Here is a 17,164-nt window from a genome sequence, read left to right as displayed (position 1 = left end):
CAGAGGGAAGGAAGAAAATCCACATAAATTACGAGACCAATTTAGTCTCTCAACGCAATGGAAGGGGTCTGAGTTCAAAAAGCCTGCATGCAGGAGGAAATTAATATCTTTGGAGAATACAGGTCTAAGTATAAATTTTGATGTAAGCCTTCCACGTGAAATTTTATACTGTACTTGCACATAAAAACAGCTTTGAGAAGTGAACCTTGCATATGTATTGTCATTCTATTTCCAAACTAGACAGCCAACAGCCAGGCTTATTCAAATTCAAAAAAATGCTTAATATGGTGTTTAAATCGGGCATTTTTAAGTCCTTCAGGTAGATGAAGACAAAGTGGTTTACATCCACTGAAAATTTCTGGAGAGTGTTTGAAATACATGCCCTATATAAAGGATATTAACAGTGTCTTTATGGAAGCCTTAGAAGTGACAGTAAGACAAAGTTCATGCCACTGCACGGCTCCCAAAGTCAGGAGCATTCTCTTTTCCAGCTCTCAGAATGTTCCTGACAACTTAAATCTACAGATTAAAACATATCAACTAGGGATAAAAGTGTTACTGGATCTCATTTTCCCATATTAGATCGCTGTTTGTTCCATATTAGGAAATAATATGCCAAGAAACCCCAAGAACTCTATTTTAGGAGCAGCTCATCTCTGCTTTTCTTTTTCGCGAGCGAGTGTGAATGTGCTCCCCACCCCAAAATTATGCAGTTTCCTACTTCTGGGTAAACCTCAAGGGTCAGGTACACCCACACAGTAACAGATGAAACACCACGAGAAAACCACCTTCCTGATCGTGCTGCCTCCCTTGTCAGGCAAGTCTTACCCAGCCGAACATGGCGCATAAATTACCAGCACACAGACCCAGAACTTCTCTGCCAGCTCAGTTTCTCATCGTTTCCACCTGACAGTGTCAGAAAGATGGTATTTACTTTGCTCTCCAGGGTTTCAGAATTATATCTGGGGAGAAATGCGGTAGGTCAGTCTCCCCAGTCACTGCAAGAGTGAGTGTTAAAGTGTTAAATAGTGTTTAATGGCCATTTTAGTGAAGTCACTTTCAGAATTACAAACTGAACTTTAACATTTCAGGACTCACAACCACACTCTCTACTAGACCTATTTCTTTATTTCTTAACAGAGAAGTCTCTGTTACTCAATTAAAGACTGAGCAGAATACAATAGCGTGCACAAAACACAAAAGGACACGCACCAACCATGGCATAAAGATTCTGCTTGCATCGCAGGAGGACAAGGACCAGCTCAGCTCGATACTCACTCAATTACTAGAGGGGCTGTAGAGTTTTGCTCACCACAACCCAGTTACATGACACAACAACTCGTGCTCTGCTGCTGCAAAGTCAGCCCATCACAAAGGCTGCGTTTCCTGAAGAGGCCAAGCTGGATGCATTTAAATTTTGGGTCTGATTTCAGCCATGACACCGAAACCCTGGAGGATAAACATGAGCTTTCCCTCCTGTTCTTCCACACAAACAGCTTTGAGAGCACCAGCCCCGAGCACACAAATCTTCCCTCAGGGTTCATCCCCAAACAGCACCTAAAGACAGACATGCACACCAAAGGTCACAACAGTTTTGCATGGCTTTAATGTTCTACAAAATCAATTTAAAATCATTATTAAAACCAAAAGAACAAAACTGAAGTTGTGTGTCTGGGCATTCTGCACCAGTGTAAAACATGAAAGGCTCCTATTCTACACATACCCACACTCGCAGATCATGGATGGATAGTGTCCAGTTTAAAGTCTAACATCCCTGGGCAGGGATTATTTTAGTTGACAAACATCTGAGATTAATAGGAAAAACACCAGTGTGTCTACATATCTATCTTACTATTGGTTGTCTAAAAACAACTCCACTGACTGTAATATCAGCTTTATTATTAATTTTTATTCAAATATACTCCCATCTTTCAACCTTACAACTACCAATAGTTAAAAAACTTTTAAAACCACAGTACCAGTACACCTGTTTACGTTTGCCTACTTGTAACTGGAGACCTTTCCCCACTGTGTTCCAAAAATCACATCCAGCCAGCGCGGGGCTTATAATCCCAGAAACAGTAATTTAAATTAAAATAATGAACATCAGGGATACATAGATGTCTCAAATCAGACAAGGATCCTGAATAATTCCCATGGCACTAAGTACTTCCACTCCTGACTCAAGCTATAAAATGAAATCTTTCTAGAAACCCAACTGCCACTGTTTTATTGGCAAAATAGGTGTGTGCAGTTCTTTCAAGTGCTTTGAAAGACTACTGGCACCAGAAATTGTAAAACATGGTGACATGCATGTGGTATTCAAAGCAAGAATCCTAAACCCAGCTTTTAAACCCATTTCTCAAACAGCAGGCAGCTGGATGCAGGCCAGCAGTTTCTGCCCACGTCAAGTCCAACTGATCTCAACAAAACCCTAGAAGCTGGTAAGCAGCTCTCCAAGGGGATGGGCAGAACAACGGTGTGAAATGGAAACAATAATCACCTGCATTCAGGCTGCACTGTGGCACTTGTTTCTACAAAAGTAATATTTTACATGTAGAAACATCTGCTCTTTAAGCCTTGGTTTCCATGCAGTCCACCGTGCTTTCTCCAGAGCACAGTATTATTTTCAAACTCTTCCCTACTCTCCCCACACTGTGTGGCCACGGGGCTGAGCCTGTACAGCTGTCTGTGTGGCCACGCTGTGAGCTGAGAACAGACCAGGTAGGGAACTTGGAAACAGGCCCCCAGTCCAATCCTGCAACCAGATCTGCTCACAGGAGATCCTGCCCTTAGGGGGTTTCAATAGGATCTAACATGTCCACATACTTAAATGCATATGAGGCCCCTAGTAATTCCCACTTTTCCTCAGAGTTGCTCAGCAACAAAGCATCTAATGAAGCTTATGAAATCCATCAGAAATCCTACAAAAATGTATTCTATAGGGCAACATGATAAATGACATTTACTACTCCGGTTTTAATATTGTTACCTTTCTGTGCATTTGCAAAACCCAATATATTCCATGTCACCGCTATCCAGAAGTCCCCACAAAGATACATGTGACTTACACTGGCCATTTAAATTTAACTTCAGCTGCCTTGAAGCTAGAAATTAGTAGATGCAGATTTTAAAGTTTTTCTCTTTTTTAAAAACCAAGTCTGGAAATTCTAACGATCAAATATTAAGCCTGATGCTTATTTAGTCAACCGCCCTGATTTCATAAGGAACAGATTCCGCAGCGTTCTCTTTTGCATACAAAGAGTTTCTGTAGCTCTCAGAGTCAAAATCATTTGGGGTTTTATAAGTACATGTCAAAACTTTGTCCAAAGGGGCAAAAACTATCAACTCAAACTAGTTGTTTAACTCTCTAATATCCTGATTACTATGGCATGTGTGCAGTTCTAAGATCAGAATAACACACACGCTCACTTGCAGCAATTTATGCTTTACACCATGAAGAAGTTATGTGTGTTCTAATACTCCAAGCATAATTGATATAAAATGAGTAATCTTACTTTGCACTGTGCTAAACCCTTGACTGTAACAATACCTCACAGCAGAAAGTCCCATGGGCTAATACAGAATGTGACTTTTTTTTTTAAGTGTCTTTTAAACATATTATGTGTAAAAAAATATCCAACGGAAATCCTCTTTGTAATGCAATCCAGATTTTAAAAACTGTTTCTGACCTTACTGCATCAATGTATTTTTCTATTCTACTTCACTGTTTCTCATCTGCCTTTTCCAACCTAAACCAACCTTAACTTTCTCTCCTTCCCCATACTTGTCTGCTGTTTTGTTTCTTATTAGTACTAGACACTACAGAATCTCATACATCAGCTAACAAAAAACAGGTAATACTTCAAATTTTTCCCCCTTATGTCATTAACCTCTATCAAGATCACTAAAATTCAGATGGTTTTATGAAGATGTTCAATGACACATAATAGCAGTATATCTCACTGGTGAAAAATTTTCTTATTTATGACTCTCTTATCAACCTTATCCCTGAACTCTCTCTGTCATTCTCAAGTTCCTCTCTCTTCTCCAAGTCTCAAGTTATGCAAGACCATTACCTCAAATATAAGTTGTTTCCATTTTCTAGAACTTTCATACAGTAGGAGGAATTACTGGTAACAGAAACCAACCAGCCCATTGCGCAGTCATTGTTACTGTCTCTCCCTGCTGCAAGTTTGTTCTGTGCAGACACTGCAGACCCTGCCATTCCCACCAACTACACCTTTACATTTTCCACAGGCAAACTGATCTAATCCAACAAGTCTCTGGAAGGGATATACACCCCCTCTTCTTAGGGGAAGAAGGGGAGTAAGATTTTCCTGATTTATCCTCCGAAGATCAAACTGCATATCAACATGCACCGTCACTTCACAAGAGAGTTGAGGGTTTGTGTGTTCATGGGGCACGGTGCCAACATGAAAAATTACCTCTAAGGACAGTTACTTACAAAAAAACAGTGTCATCAGCTAACATGAGACAACATGAAAAAAAAAACAAAGTTGATATGACTCTCATGAAATAAGATACCAAAATGCCAGATCTGAAAATGCCGCTGAAAATACAAATGATTCCAACGTCGACTGCCCCCCTTTCAGAACCACAGGCCACATCTGCAGGGGATGCTGCTCTAGACCGTACAACAAAGTAAAGATTATCCCAATTTAATACAGCTGAGCAATACTCAGCTGCAATTTTGACAGACAAATGAATTTAAAAGAAATAAAAGTCCAAAAAATCTAAGAATGCATTTACAGCCAGAAAGCTTTTTCTTCTCTCCAGTGTTCAACACTATATTTTCAGCTAACAAACATGTTACCTGGATCGACAGAAGGGAGAAACAGCCAAGGTTCCAGTGCCATGTCCATTAAATGACTTGGAAAAAAAATTGCCACATATTTCAGTAATTATTTCTATTACTCCAAAGTAATAACATTTACTTTAATCAGACACCTTTTCAGTCACCATGACAAATCCTATACAGCCTAATTGAAAAACATACTTTAGGAACAAAAGGTCAAGATAATCACCTTGTACGGTTTTCTTTCTGCACACACATTAATACATTCTTTCAAAATACCAGTATTCATAAAATTATTCTCCTCATTGCAAGAGCTTTAAGGTGACATCTGCTAAGTCACCCACACTCTGGAGATTACTAACAGTTCTAGACTTTGGATACTTTTCTTTTAATACATCAGCCTCTCTCTAGTTCATACCTGTTTCACAGAATGTCTAAGTAATAAAACAGATTAAGTCAATTTAGTCAATACTCATATAACAATAAACACTCAAGCTTTGAAGTATAAACTGTTATTTATCAGCTTTCAAAATTATAGCTGTTAATCACTTCTGCCCCAAATTGTATTTTGGGATACAATTTAGGTAACACCAAGACTGAAACATGAGGAATGTGTCATTTAAGTCATTGATATTATACCTAGGTAATTATTTGCTTTTCATATCAATCATTATGTGTGAATACAGCGATTTAAAGGGATAAGATCTAGTTCTTAGTCTTCCACATTAGTTCTGAAAACATTTAAATACTGTTAAATTGTGAACAAAGAAAACTGATTTCAGCACACAGAGAGGGCTAGACACTGCTTTGGCAATTGCTTGGACCCAAAAATCAACAGGAAATTCAACTAACAGTTGAAGGGAAGTCAATAAAACACATTAAGCACAGTCAGGAAGGAACCTTTCAAACATCATTAAATTTCTAACCTGTCCTAACCAAGCTACTTTCCATGCTTGAACTTCCTTCCTAAAATGAAGTTTTCTAGATGAACATTTAGAACAAATAAGTAACACGGAGAGAGAAAAATAAGAAGAGAAAAATACAAAGCAGTTACTGTATTTCTGCAAATATAAAAACCATATCCAGTAATACAAGCTACTGGTACAGACAAAACAATTGCACAAATGAGTGTTTACAAGTTCCCTCCTGGGTTTGAAATACTTCAGCAGGAATTAAATCATGATTTAACATGTCCTAACAATTGAATAAATTAGAAAAATACTGTAACCTCAGGGAACATTAATTTCTCAATTTGCCAATTACTGTCTTTCTGTCAGGGAAAAAGCAGTAGAACCTTTTTCTCTGTCAAGTCTCCTTTAAAACCACTGATCTTCTATAAGACAGAGATATAGGAGTGTCTCTCATTAATGCAATCACAAGCACAATGCTTCCCCAAAAAGTGATATTCCAAGCTTATTAGATGGACAGCATCTTAGGAAAATACACATGAAGAGCAAGGCAATACACAGCAACATGGGGTGGGGTGTGTTCACCACGTCAACCCTTCAGTTTGCATCAGGTTTTTTTTTTAAGCAGCTCAAAGAAGAGCTCTCAAAGAAATACGAAGATAATGACACAGCTATGCACATGCTGTGGGCAGCCTCCTTCAACCACACAGGACAGAAAGGAGAGAAAACAATACAGGGTTCATTATTAAATCCATTGAATTATTCTGTGTTGACTTGGGGTTTCTGAATGCAAGACACAGAATTACAGCCACTACAAAAGACACAATGCAGGGTATTCCACTAAACAGCACTTAAAACATCCAGCTTGTCTAACATCTGATATAAGATATCTGTATGTCACAATGCAACTGGTGCATTTGTCCAAGAAAAAGACAAGGACCATCCATGTACCCACCGGTGTCTGGGCAGTATCTGGTCAAGTTACTGCATCATCTTTAACAAGACAGGAACCCTGGGAACAAATGGATATTCTGGGTCAAGCAGTTCAAATCCCAAGGTACTGTGGAAAACTACATCAAATCCCCTCCCCCTCCCCTTATATAAGCTAACCAGCTCCATCTTAAAGAGAGCCTTATTCCACTACTCCTAAGGGAAGGCTGCTGCAGACTTCTTTGCCTCCGTTGCTTAGGAACCATCTTTTCTAATTTCCAGATTAGGTTTATTCTTGGATAGTTTATACCCATTTGTTCTTGTATTTCAAGCATAAAAAGCTCTTCTTACCCTCCTGTGTTGTTTCACTTCTTTTTATGAAGAGCAACCTCCTCCATACTTGGTTTCCCCAGATCAAACAAGACACTCTCTGAGTTCCAGGAATCAGTCCCTGAACCTCTTTCAATCCAAATGTCCTTTTTACTTGATGGTGGGCGATAGGAATTAGATGTAACATTTCAGATAAGCTTTCACAAGTACCAGAAAAAGTCAATACCACTTCATTTCTTTGAAGAGAAATATTAGCAGGGCAACAACAGCATACTGGTTATCCTAATCCTGTTCTCAGTTGCTAACTTTGATAGGTTTGTCAACCTTAAATGATATAAATCTTTTAATGCTATTTAATACAACTTCTTTTTCTATTGTTCATGTCTTAAGGTCTCAACTTTGTTCTGTGCAAAACCTTCTTTTATGATTCTTGACATCTGATGAGAAAACATGAGATTGGTATAAGAAGTAGGAATGGATCAGTAATTTTAATGGAAATACTAAATCTGGGAACTGATCCTTGATAAATTCCACTACTTACATAGTTCCAGTCTATCATCTTCTGGTCATCCACTTCTATCCATACTTGACACATCCTGTCACCATTTAAAATCAATTTTCATCACTCCATGGTTCATATTGCACATTAAGTTAAAAGAGGTCAGCTCTAACCATGTATCCTCTCCAGGAAGATCAGGGATCTTTATAAAAGAGAGGTGTTGGATTTCTCAAAAAAATCTTCCTCTGTTAAGAGTTGTATCACCCTTTCCACGTTACCTCCAGCCAGAACAGCTTCTCTTTCTCCATTAAACAAAAGGCTGTACACTGAGGTCACACTAACAACGCAATAGCTACCCCGAATCACTTTTTGCTCCTAACACTGTGACTACCATCACTGTTTCCCAGCCATCCAATACCCTTCTGCCTTGACATAATTGAGCCTCTAATTACACACATCATCTACTTCAAAATTCCAGAGTAAACATTATATATTCCCACTTATCTGCACCCTGTAAGTCCGACTTTATCTTTATGGAAATCATTTTTATAACCTCACTGCAGTCCGACCTATTTGCCAGTGTGGGTGTGTTCAAAGCTATCTTCACCGAAAATTAAGGCAAACTTTTCATGTAGTCTTTCACAAGTATCTAAATTACTTTTAGTCTTTTTCACTGTCCCCGTGCTTCCTGACAAGACAGGTGAAGAGACTTTTTCAGGTTTTCTGCTTACTCTTGATGCTCCTCTTCAATTTGTTAGTAACCTTGTTAGATCTTACAGCTCCAATTTTTTTGTATGTGAAAAAAAAAATAAAAATCAAAGTTTAGTAAGAGCATGAATATTTTATACAGTTGCCGGAATTACCTGCATTTGTTGCTGTATCAGAAGTTCAGCAGTGCCAAAAGCAGCTGAAAGCACCTCATCAGGTAAGCCCTGAACGCTGCTCTAAAACTGGAACTGCAAGAATACTTGGATGCTAATCTGTATTACGGACTTTGCAGTTTGAACGTTCACTTCTGTAATTACAACTACAAACAGCTTTTTGTGGCATTCAGATATATTTGGTCTTTTTTTTGCTTTAATTGGGTCCTTTCTTGCTTGTTTTTCCCCTAACTGATGTATGCCTGAAACATGAATAAAAGATTCATGCCAGAGCTAGAAAAAGAGAAGGTAAGGTAAAGCCGCTTAATTTCAGCTTCACCTCAGATGATGGATCCAAATGAAAAAAAAAGTAACCTGTATTATCAGTATTTTGGCTTGAGAACACACTGCACAGCTATTACAAAACTTACTTGAAGGTAAAAAAAAGCCTGCAGAAGTAAGGTTCAAATTTAGGATTACTATAGCAACAGAGAAGAGGGAGGGGAAAATAACCAGATTACTCTGTCAGATCATCAAATCTTGAAAGAATAAATTTAGAGTTGCAGTCAAATTAACTGAATTTATCCTATTCATTAATGATTAATACATCAAACAAAGAAACAAGTAAAAACTAGTACAAGAAGCAAAGTAGCAAAGGCAAAATTTCGGATTGAATTACCTCACCTTTTCCTTCTACCATTAAATATCTGCTATCACAACAGGTCTTCCTACCAAGAACTGATAACAATATTTTTAGGAAGGTGTCTAGTCCTGATTAAAGGTCTACAAAAAAAAAAAAAAAAGCATTTGAAATCTGCCTCATTAAGTGAGCCAAGGAACTACACTACTGAAAATGTGCAATACTGTGCCCTCATTTGACTTGGGAGTGTCATGAATTTCTGAAAATATAGTTGGTACAGAACTAACATATTTCAACAACATATGTGAGCAGAGGAATGACTTTATGCCCTGAAAACCAGGGAATGAAGAAGTTAAGCTCAAGCTCTTTAAAAAGGTGACATTGTGAAAAAAACAAACCTAGGATATCCTAAGTTACTAATTACTCACATATTTTTTCACCATGCGATCTTAAACATTTTTTGTATTTTGGGGTTGCTTACATAAAAACAGACACACACATTAATAACAAAAAAAGGGCAAGAAAAATAGTAGTCAGTCTTTTGGGAGACCAGCTATCTCAATACTTTAGCCCACTCACATTAGATAGGATCCTAAACTCCACTGAACACGCAGCTGAAGTGGCAAATGCAGCTACAAAGGTTTATTTTTGACACTGCAAGCTTTGCTTGAGGCATCGAGGGGTGTCTCCCCACTTCAGCTGTAAGTATTGACCCATAAAGACTCTAAGACTCAGGCAACTTTTCCACCAGCCAGAATGTTCAATTAATAAGGCTGCCCTCATAATTTGCAGACCAGCTTTCCTGGCTGACATTCAGATTTTAACCATGCTTCCCAGCCTTCTGTTCACCACTTCTGGCTTTCCTTGACCAGCTGCCAAAATGCTCTTTATTTTCTGGTGGCTGGGCAGGCCAGAGGACAGTTTGAGAGACTACCTTCTTCCAAGTTGTGCAGCAAACTGTTCACTGTGTTCTCTGCTCTTGGCTCCTGCCCAAGTTTCTGCAGTAAGGGAAAACTGGAGGATACTGGAAAGACTATCATGCCACCACTGTGAAGAGGGACCACCGTCATCTTCATTGGGGTTTCCTTGGCCTTAAACCAACATCTCCATTAATAGACTGGAATTGAGTCAAAGTGTCCCAGATCAAGAATAAAGACCATGGCAAACCTAGAAGTGGACATCTCACCTGTAAAAATCCTTACCCTCTGCTGTGATCACAAACACTCCCTCCAGGACAGGGCTAAGAAGTTCAATGTAAGATGGTCCACATAATTCAAAAGCCTTAAAATCAGTGCAAGTTCTAAAGAAGATTAAAGGCAAAGTGGGAAAATCACCCAGGCAGATGTTCAGTTTCAAACAGCAGCGATCCAAGAGAATACCAGGAGTTGGACACTCTGAGTCCAAGGCATGGGAACCTACCCACCAACTTTCCTTGACACGTGAGAGACATGAGAGCTTTCCTTTAGATAAAGGATGGATATCTCCCTCTTCCTCTCCATCCAAACCATGTATTATTCGCTTGCTTTGGGAAAACTCAAAGGAATTTACTAACTTTTTACCAAAATCACTATATAAGCAAACAGGGAAAAAAACCATTCATTTCATATGGACAGCTGAGATCTAAGCAAACATCTAAGATCATTATTCATTTATTTTACATGCCTATTAATAGATCCAACAATGTAATCCTGTACTGCAGTTGTTCTACATAACCAAAGAAATGGTTACTGTATACTTCAAGCCACCAACACTTCATGAAAAACAATTCACAAAACCAAACACCATGTTATCCTGAATTCACCTATAAAAGACATAGAACTATTCTGGAGTGCCTTTAAGTTATCAGTTATAGCCAAAATTACCAGAATATCTTTGAAAACTCATCACCTAGTAAGTTTTACTCTAAGCCCAAGAGGGAGGGGGAAAAACAAACAAGCAAGCAAGCAAACAAACAAAAAAACCCCACCCCTTGCTATGTGCACTGGTAGACTTAAAAATTATACCCACAGTAAGGAAAGAAAATATACTGTGGATTTAAAATAAAATCTTGTGCTTTACACTGATCTATTATTCAAATCCTATGGCAACTTGAAGTGACATTAAAGAATAAAGCAACACATTAGCTCTGTAGAATTTTACCTGAAAACCACAGGAAGTTTCCCAGTAACTGAATGCAACTAGAGGAAGATGACAGAAGTAAGGAAACATCATTTCCTACCAAATGAAGTCTCTTTGCTTCCCTATTTATCCTTTTTGTCCCAAGTTCTGATGTTTGCCCCGACATCCTGCATGAGTCCATCTGCTCCTCCCTTCATCTGAGCCTTGGCCCATCCAGGTCAGCCCTGCAAGAGGCAAAATGTGCTTGGACTGGCCCAGAGCTACCCATCTACTGACACGCTGGAAGTGCGTGGCACCTCCACAGCCACATGCTCCTGCTTCCCAAAGCAAACCAGGAGCCGTGCCTCGCTCTTAGTGAGGGCACGAGTTCGGCCATCACATTTGTTCATTACTGGCAGAAACCTTTCATGTCCGAAGTCACCATTTTCCTGGCAAATGTAGCTGAATGTAGCTGACAGGTTCAGAAGGTGAAGTGAAAAATGAAATGAAGTCCCTTCAACTCTGGAATACTTAAAGCTGTGCCCATTCAAGATTAGTTTGCAAAGCTTTGCTAGACAAGGTTTTTTTGAGAAACAAAAAACAAATATACTGCATCTCTCAGTTAATGCACAACAGCAGCACTGTCTTCTTTCAGTGAATTTTTGATGGAATGGGTGTTTCACAAACATACAAACTGTACAGATTTCCATCAATATTTTGCAGTGACAATACCCAAAGAAATGGTTTTATCTGTTAAAACACCAAACTCAAAGCACGCTTTATCCTTCACCTCCACAGCCACAAGGCAGCAACAGTAACTTTATGCTCATGTGTATGTAACACACACACACAAAAAAAAAACCCAAACAAACAGCCAACAAAAACAACCCACAGAAGGCAGCCTTCATGGGTCAAGGTTTTCCCCAACACTTTCTGGTTTAATCTGGTGTTAGCTACAACAGACTTGAAATAAAGTACCAGACCTCTCAAGATTCAAGATCTAAAACAAGATAAAAATGAAAACCATAAAAAGCACCACAACAAAAATTTGAAATGTGTAGGTACAACACAAAACCAAACCCCAAATAAACTAAGTTTCTACTGCTCCAAGTCATATTACAGTTTTTAGTCCAAAGTTGCTTTTACATGTTTACTGATTACAAGAACTTAGAAGATCTTAGGTACAGTAATTTGATTTCCCCTTAATCTTTTGTGCATAACCCTATCACAACATTCATCTACTCATTTCATGTGAAAGTATCAAAGATGCCATAAAGTGTTACTGATTAACTGCATTTACTACTCCCTGTTTCCATGACCCCTTTACAGCAATTGAGTTGCATATATGAAAGAAAAATAAAATCTCCAAACTCTGAAATATTTTACTCCTTATTTTTTCAGATTTCATGAGTCAAGATCTGAAAATCATACATAACATATAGTAAAAAAATCACTAATTTTGAAAAGACAAAGGCCAAAAATGCAAAAAAATGTTTAATTAGTCTGAAGAGCACAGGAACTCCAAATCCCAGTTTAAAAGAGTAGCCCTTGACATCGCAGTTTTAAAACTGAATTCACATTTGCTTTCATGTATGCTAATTTTTAATTAATCTGCAAGGAAAACCACTCAAATTAGTAATAGTTAGAAACCCCTTTGATGTCCCACTCACTGGCAGAACTGATCTGAGGCTGGAAGGTTGATCTTTCACTGGGTAACAACTGCATCCAGCAGAGCAGGCAGAGATCATTTCTCAGAATGCAATCCAATAAGCAAGGTCAAAGGAGGGAGTCACGAAGGTGCTGAAGAAGTTGTTGCTCCTGTTTGGCTGCACCTTCAAGGACACTGCAGTTTCTGGGATGGGTCACAGAGTCAGTCCAGCAGCCCCAGCAATCACAGTGCTGGTCAGCAGCCCCATGGGCAGGGGTTATTCAAAGCCATCTCTACTCTGAACCTAAGTTGCCCTGAAGTAAAGAACAGTTAGACTCAAAAATTCTCCAAAGCAGCAGCAATACTTCAACTTTATTCAAGACCAGGACCGTTGGTTAGAATGTTAGAACAGAGCCCTCAAGGCAAATGACATCATATGAGCTTATTTATCATCCCAGCTTATTTATCATCTCAGCTTGTACCTGATCTGAAAAGCAGTAGTTCTAAAACAGGCATTTCCTGGAGCCTCTTCCCTTGCAACTACCAACCACCAAAATTTCTGAACTGACAAGACTACAGTAAACAACATCCTCTGAGTGGTGAGGAAAGAAATCAATTATTTGCTTCAATCTGACTAAAGATTATCAAGATTGCTTTCAATAAACAGCAGATGCTTACTGAGATGGTAACAGATGTTAACTTACATTATTACAGAACCTTGTTATTGTACACACAATACTTTAAAGGGAACAAAAAAGTAACCGTAGAAAGGGGTAATTTTAAAGTAAAAACTATCATAGATCAATATGTCTTTGAAAGCAGTGCTTTTTAAGCATTACTACCTCTGATGAAAAGAAGTTTTCCTCAGGAAATAAACTGGTTTACATATTTCACAGTCTACACCTTTCTCTACTAACAGATTTGCACAGCTACTTCCCCCAGCCCTACCAAAAACAGTATTTTTGAAGAAAAATGCTGAATAAGTAGCAAGACTAGGTAATATTTTCCCATTCCCCTGAGAAGGCTGATTAAATTATATGAATGGAAACTTCCAAACTCAGGTAATCTAGGAACTTCTACTATTTTTAAAATATACCTACTTTTGAACCTGTTACTTTAGAAGAGGTACAATTTAACAGAAGAGCTTTAGACAAGTTCCTCAGCAGATGACAAGCGACCTGCACAATGGAATAAACAGCGTAAACTTACATTTGCCAGTCCTCACAATCACTTCTCAAACATAAAGCACACATCACTCTAAAAGTGCCTATGAAATATTTAGTTACAGTCTGAACTACTAATACAGTAATATTTCAGAGATTGCTTTCTTCCACGCAGCGTTGCCCGAGAGCAATTTCAAATTTCGGAGCCACTCAAGTCAGAAGTTCAGCATGACTTCTCCTCCCTGTCCCCACACCTCAGGTGTCCCTGGTGCACAGCAGAAGTCCCACTGATATTCTCTCCTTCATAGAAGCAGTGGGCAAGTCTTGTTACTATGCCTTTTTCCCTCAGAGCAGGACTGACTCATTTGCATAGCAACAGTTTGGGATTTATAAATTACTCACTATTCCCAACTGCTACAGTTCTTTAATAATTAAGAAAAGTATTTCTGCCAGTCAGAAAAGCAGTGGATACAAGATTTACTGCCTGGCCTCCTCAGAAAGCACTTGGCCCATAGTTGGATGCACAGGAGCCATCAACATGCTAAACAGCCTTCTCCTACTTTGAAACCCCCAGTTCTACTATTTTACTCTATTTATTAACAAAATTGGATACTTCAAAATTCAGTTTTCTCCTCCTATAGTAAATCACAGAATGTTGGATGAGATTTGTTAAGGGCAGTTCATGCTGCGAAACTACCCCTCAAAAACCAAGACATGAATGAAGCAGTTTCATCCCTACCTCTGTCAGTCTCAGTGCTCAAATGCGTTTTCTCTGTACAATCTCATTAAATGATCCAATTCCATGCATGGATTCACAGACTGGTTTGGGTTGAAAGGGGTCTCAAAGACCATCCAGTTCCACCCCCCTGCCACAGGCACCTTCCACTACATCAGGTTATTCTGAGCCCCTTTCACACATCAATTTAACATCGATGGCGAATCGCAAAGAATGAGAACAGTTGAGTCATTTTCTGTTGGAGACACCTAAAAAGAGCTGTCACAGAAAAATACCGATGCAGTAAATGACCTTCTTCACTCCGCAGCATTAGTGAACCATTCTCTAATGAACTTACTGGCACAACACGCCAGCAAAAATATTTTCTTCAGATGGAGCACAAAGATTCAGATTTCTCACACCAGTTTATAACAGTCAGCCACGGAAAAAAACATTCAATCAACACAACAGTTTTTGGCTAAAAGGTGCTATTCTCAGCACAGAACCTCATATGGAAAACAGATCTCCAGTAAAACTACAAGATACTTAAACATGCAAACACAGTCATGCACATATTATCATCTTGCTACAGTAAAGATGTGTAAACTTGCTATTGCCTCTTCCTCAAAACTCTTCTAAGAAAACCCCCAAGCTTAAATTCTGTAACCGAAGCAAATTATATAGATCATAACGTTCACCTATGACTGTTTTTACAAGATGGAATCAAATCTTCTTACTGAATATAAAGAAATATCAAAGCCACATGCCCTAGAAGTTTAGTCCAGAGCTGCATTTTTTCCTCACTTATACAACTGCTCTTAATTTCCTTACTGAGATACAGAATTGTTACACCGAAATAATTAATTTACAAAAACAGAAGCCTATTTGAGAAACAGTTTGTATTTCCTTATTTTTCAAGTAACTTATTTTGCTCTATTTAGAAGAAAAAAAAAAAAAAAGGCAAAGAAAAAAAGAACAAATTTGTGGCAGCGAAGAACTGCCAAGAATTCCGGTGGCACATTCAGTCACGTTCCAAGAAGCAGAGCCGTAAACAGCCTGCGTGCATGGAGATACCTGTAGCTTTCAGCAAAGCGTACAGGAATTATCCAGCTGTAGTTGCAGTTTGAGAATTCACAAGCTGAAGGTAGACATGTTTTGCAAAGCTCTGTATGAAGACGTAAGTCATGGTGCAAGAAAAGAGCACACCTCTGGTATATGATAATGTTATGACCTACAGCAACTTCCCAAAAAGCACAAAACCAGCAATGAGGTTACACCATTGAGATACGGCAGTGTCTCATGAAAGATTTAAGTGCAGTGCTACTCCTAGCCCCCATCTCAGCACAGCCACGGATATTTTTCCAGCTTGACTGGATTTTCCCCCTCCGTAATTGCTAGTTTTAACCAAAGCCAACATAGATTAAGAATCAACCTTAAAAGCAGCGCAGAGAGCGCGCCGTAATTACGTGCAGAAAGGCATGTGACATTCTGTATCAAAAGCAAACCCTGAAAACGCTAATATGTAACACCCCTTCCAACAGAGGAGACAAAACAACTGCCCGCCTGCTGCCGGTGCTGGTGCCCCGCCAACCCCAACACCGCGCATCCCAAACCCTCCTTCGCTCCTGAGCCCCCTGCGGGCGATGACTCGGGCGGTGCGATGCCCGCATTTCGGCCCGCACGGCGGGCCGGTCACCCCGCAGGCCGGGGAAGGGGCAGGTGGAGCCGGGGGGTCGGCGGGGGCAGCGCCGGCAGCCGCAGCAGCGCTCGGTGCGACGGAGATCCCAGCGCCCCGCGGCCGCGTCCTGCGGCGGCCGGAGCATCCCGGCGGGCACGGGCTGGGCACCGCGGCACCCGAGGCAGGGCCGGCAGCGACCTGCGCGCCCCTGGCAGCTCAGCCCGCCCCGCACAGCCCCGCACAGCGCCGAGCCGCCCCCGCCGCCCCGCTGGCCCCGCACCGCCGCAGCCCCGCACCGCGGGCACCCTGCGCGCAGATGGTTTTTCCGAGCACACGCCGCCCCCCTGCCGCTCTCCAGGCAGACGCAGCCCCCTCTGCGCTCCCCTCCGCGCCGAGCGAGCCGGTCCGGCGGCGGCGCCCCCGCCTTGCCGCCCCCTCCTGCGCTCCGCGCAGCGCCCGCCGCCCCCTCGCCCGCCGGCTGCGCCCCTCAGCCTCCCCCGCAGCGCCGCGGTGCTCACCCGAGGGCAGAGGAGAAGGGGCCGGAGCGAAGGGGCCGCGGCGGCCGCTCCTCTGTCCCTGTGTCGCCGTCCCTGCCCGTCCCCGCCTCCCGCCGCTCCCGCCGCCCCCTCAGGCACCGAGCGGCCCCCGCCCGACAGGGTGCGGCTCCCACAGCCCGCAAGCCCAACAACGGCGCCGCCCATTGGCGGGTCGCCGCGCGCCCGGCGAGCAAGCGGCCCTGCCATTGGCGGACGGGGAGGAGGAGGGCGGGGGTCGGTGCGGCCGCTCCGCCCCCGGCGGGTCCCGCGGCCACGGCAGCGCCGGGGGGTCCCCGGGAACGGGCCGGGAAGAGCCTCGGGCACGGGGAGAGGGGGCTCGT

At 41.2% G+C, this 17,164-nt stretch overlaps 1 protein-coding gene across 16 annotated transcripts in view; it reads right to left on the bottom strand.

Moving 5' to 3' along the window:
• ADD1 (adducin 1) overlaps positions 1 to 16,947 on the bottom strand; it is a 63,953-nt gene extending 47,006 nt beyond the window's left edge. For 4 of the 16 annotated variants that reach the window (XM_027891408.1, XM_027891409.1, XM_027891414.1 and 1 more), the window contains exon 1: positions 16,806 to 16,939. The gene's annotated coding sequence lies outside the window, so the exon portion shown is untranslated. Of the gene's footprint in view, positions 1 to 16,805 lie in introns of all 16 variants that reach the window. The other 12 variants (XM_027891406.1, XM_027891407.1, XM_027891404.1 and 9 more) reach the window with 7 other exon arrangements.
• Positions 16,948 to 17,164: the final 217 nt, after the last annotated feature.

This window comes from Empidonax traillii, unplaced genomic scaffold, assembly GCF_003031625.1.
Source record: "Empidonax traillii isolate 1590-97213 ecotype Southwest subspecies unplaced genomic scaffold, ASM303162v1 scaffold321:size1084243, whole genome shotgun sequence".
NCBI lineage: Eukaryota > Metazoa > Chordata > Aves > Passeriformes > Tyrannidae > Empidonax > Empidonax traillii.
Note: the sequence above shows the minus strand (reverse complement) of the source record. Positions and strands in the feature narration are given on the sequence as shown.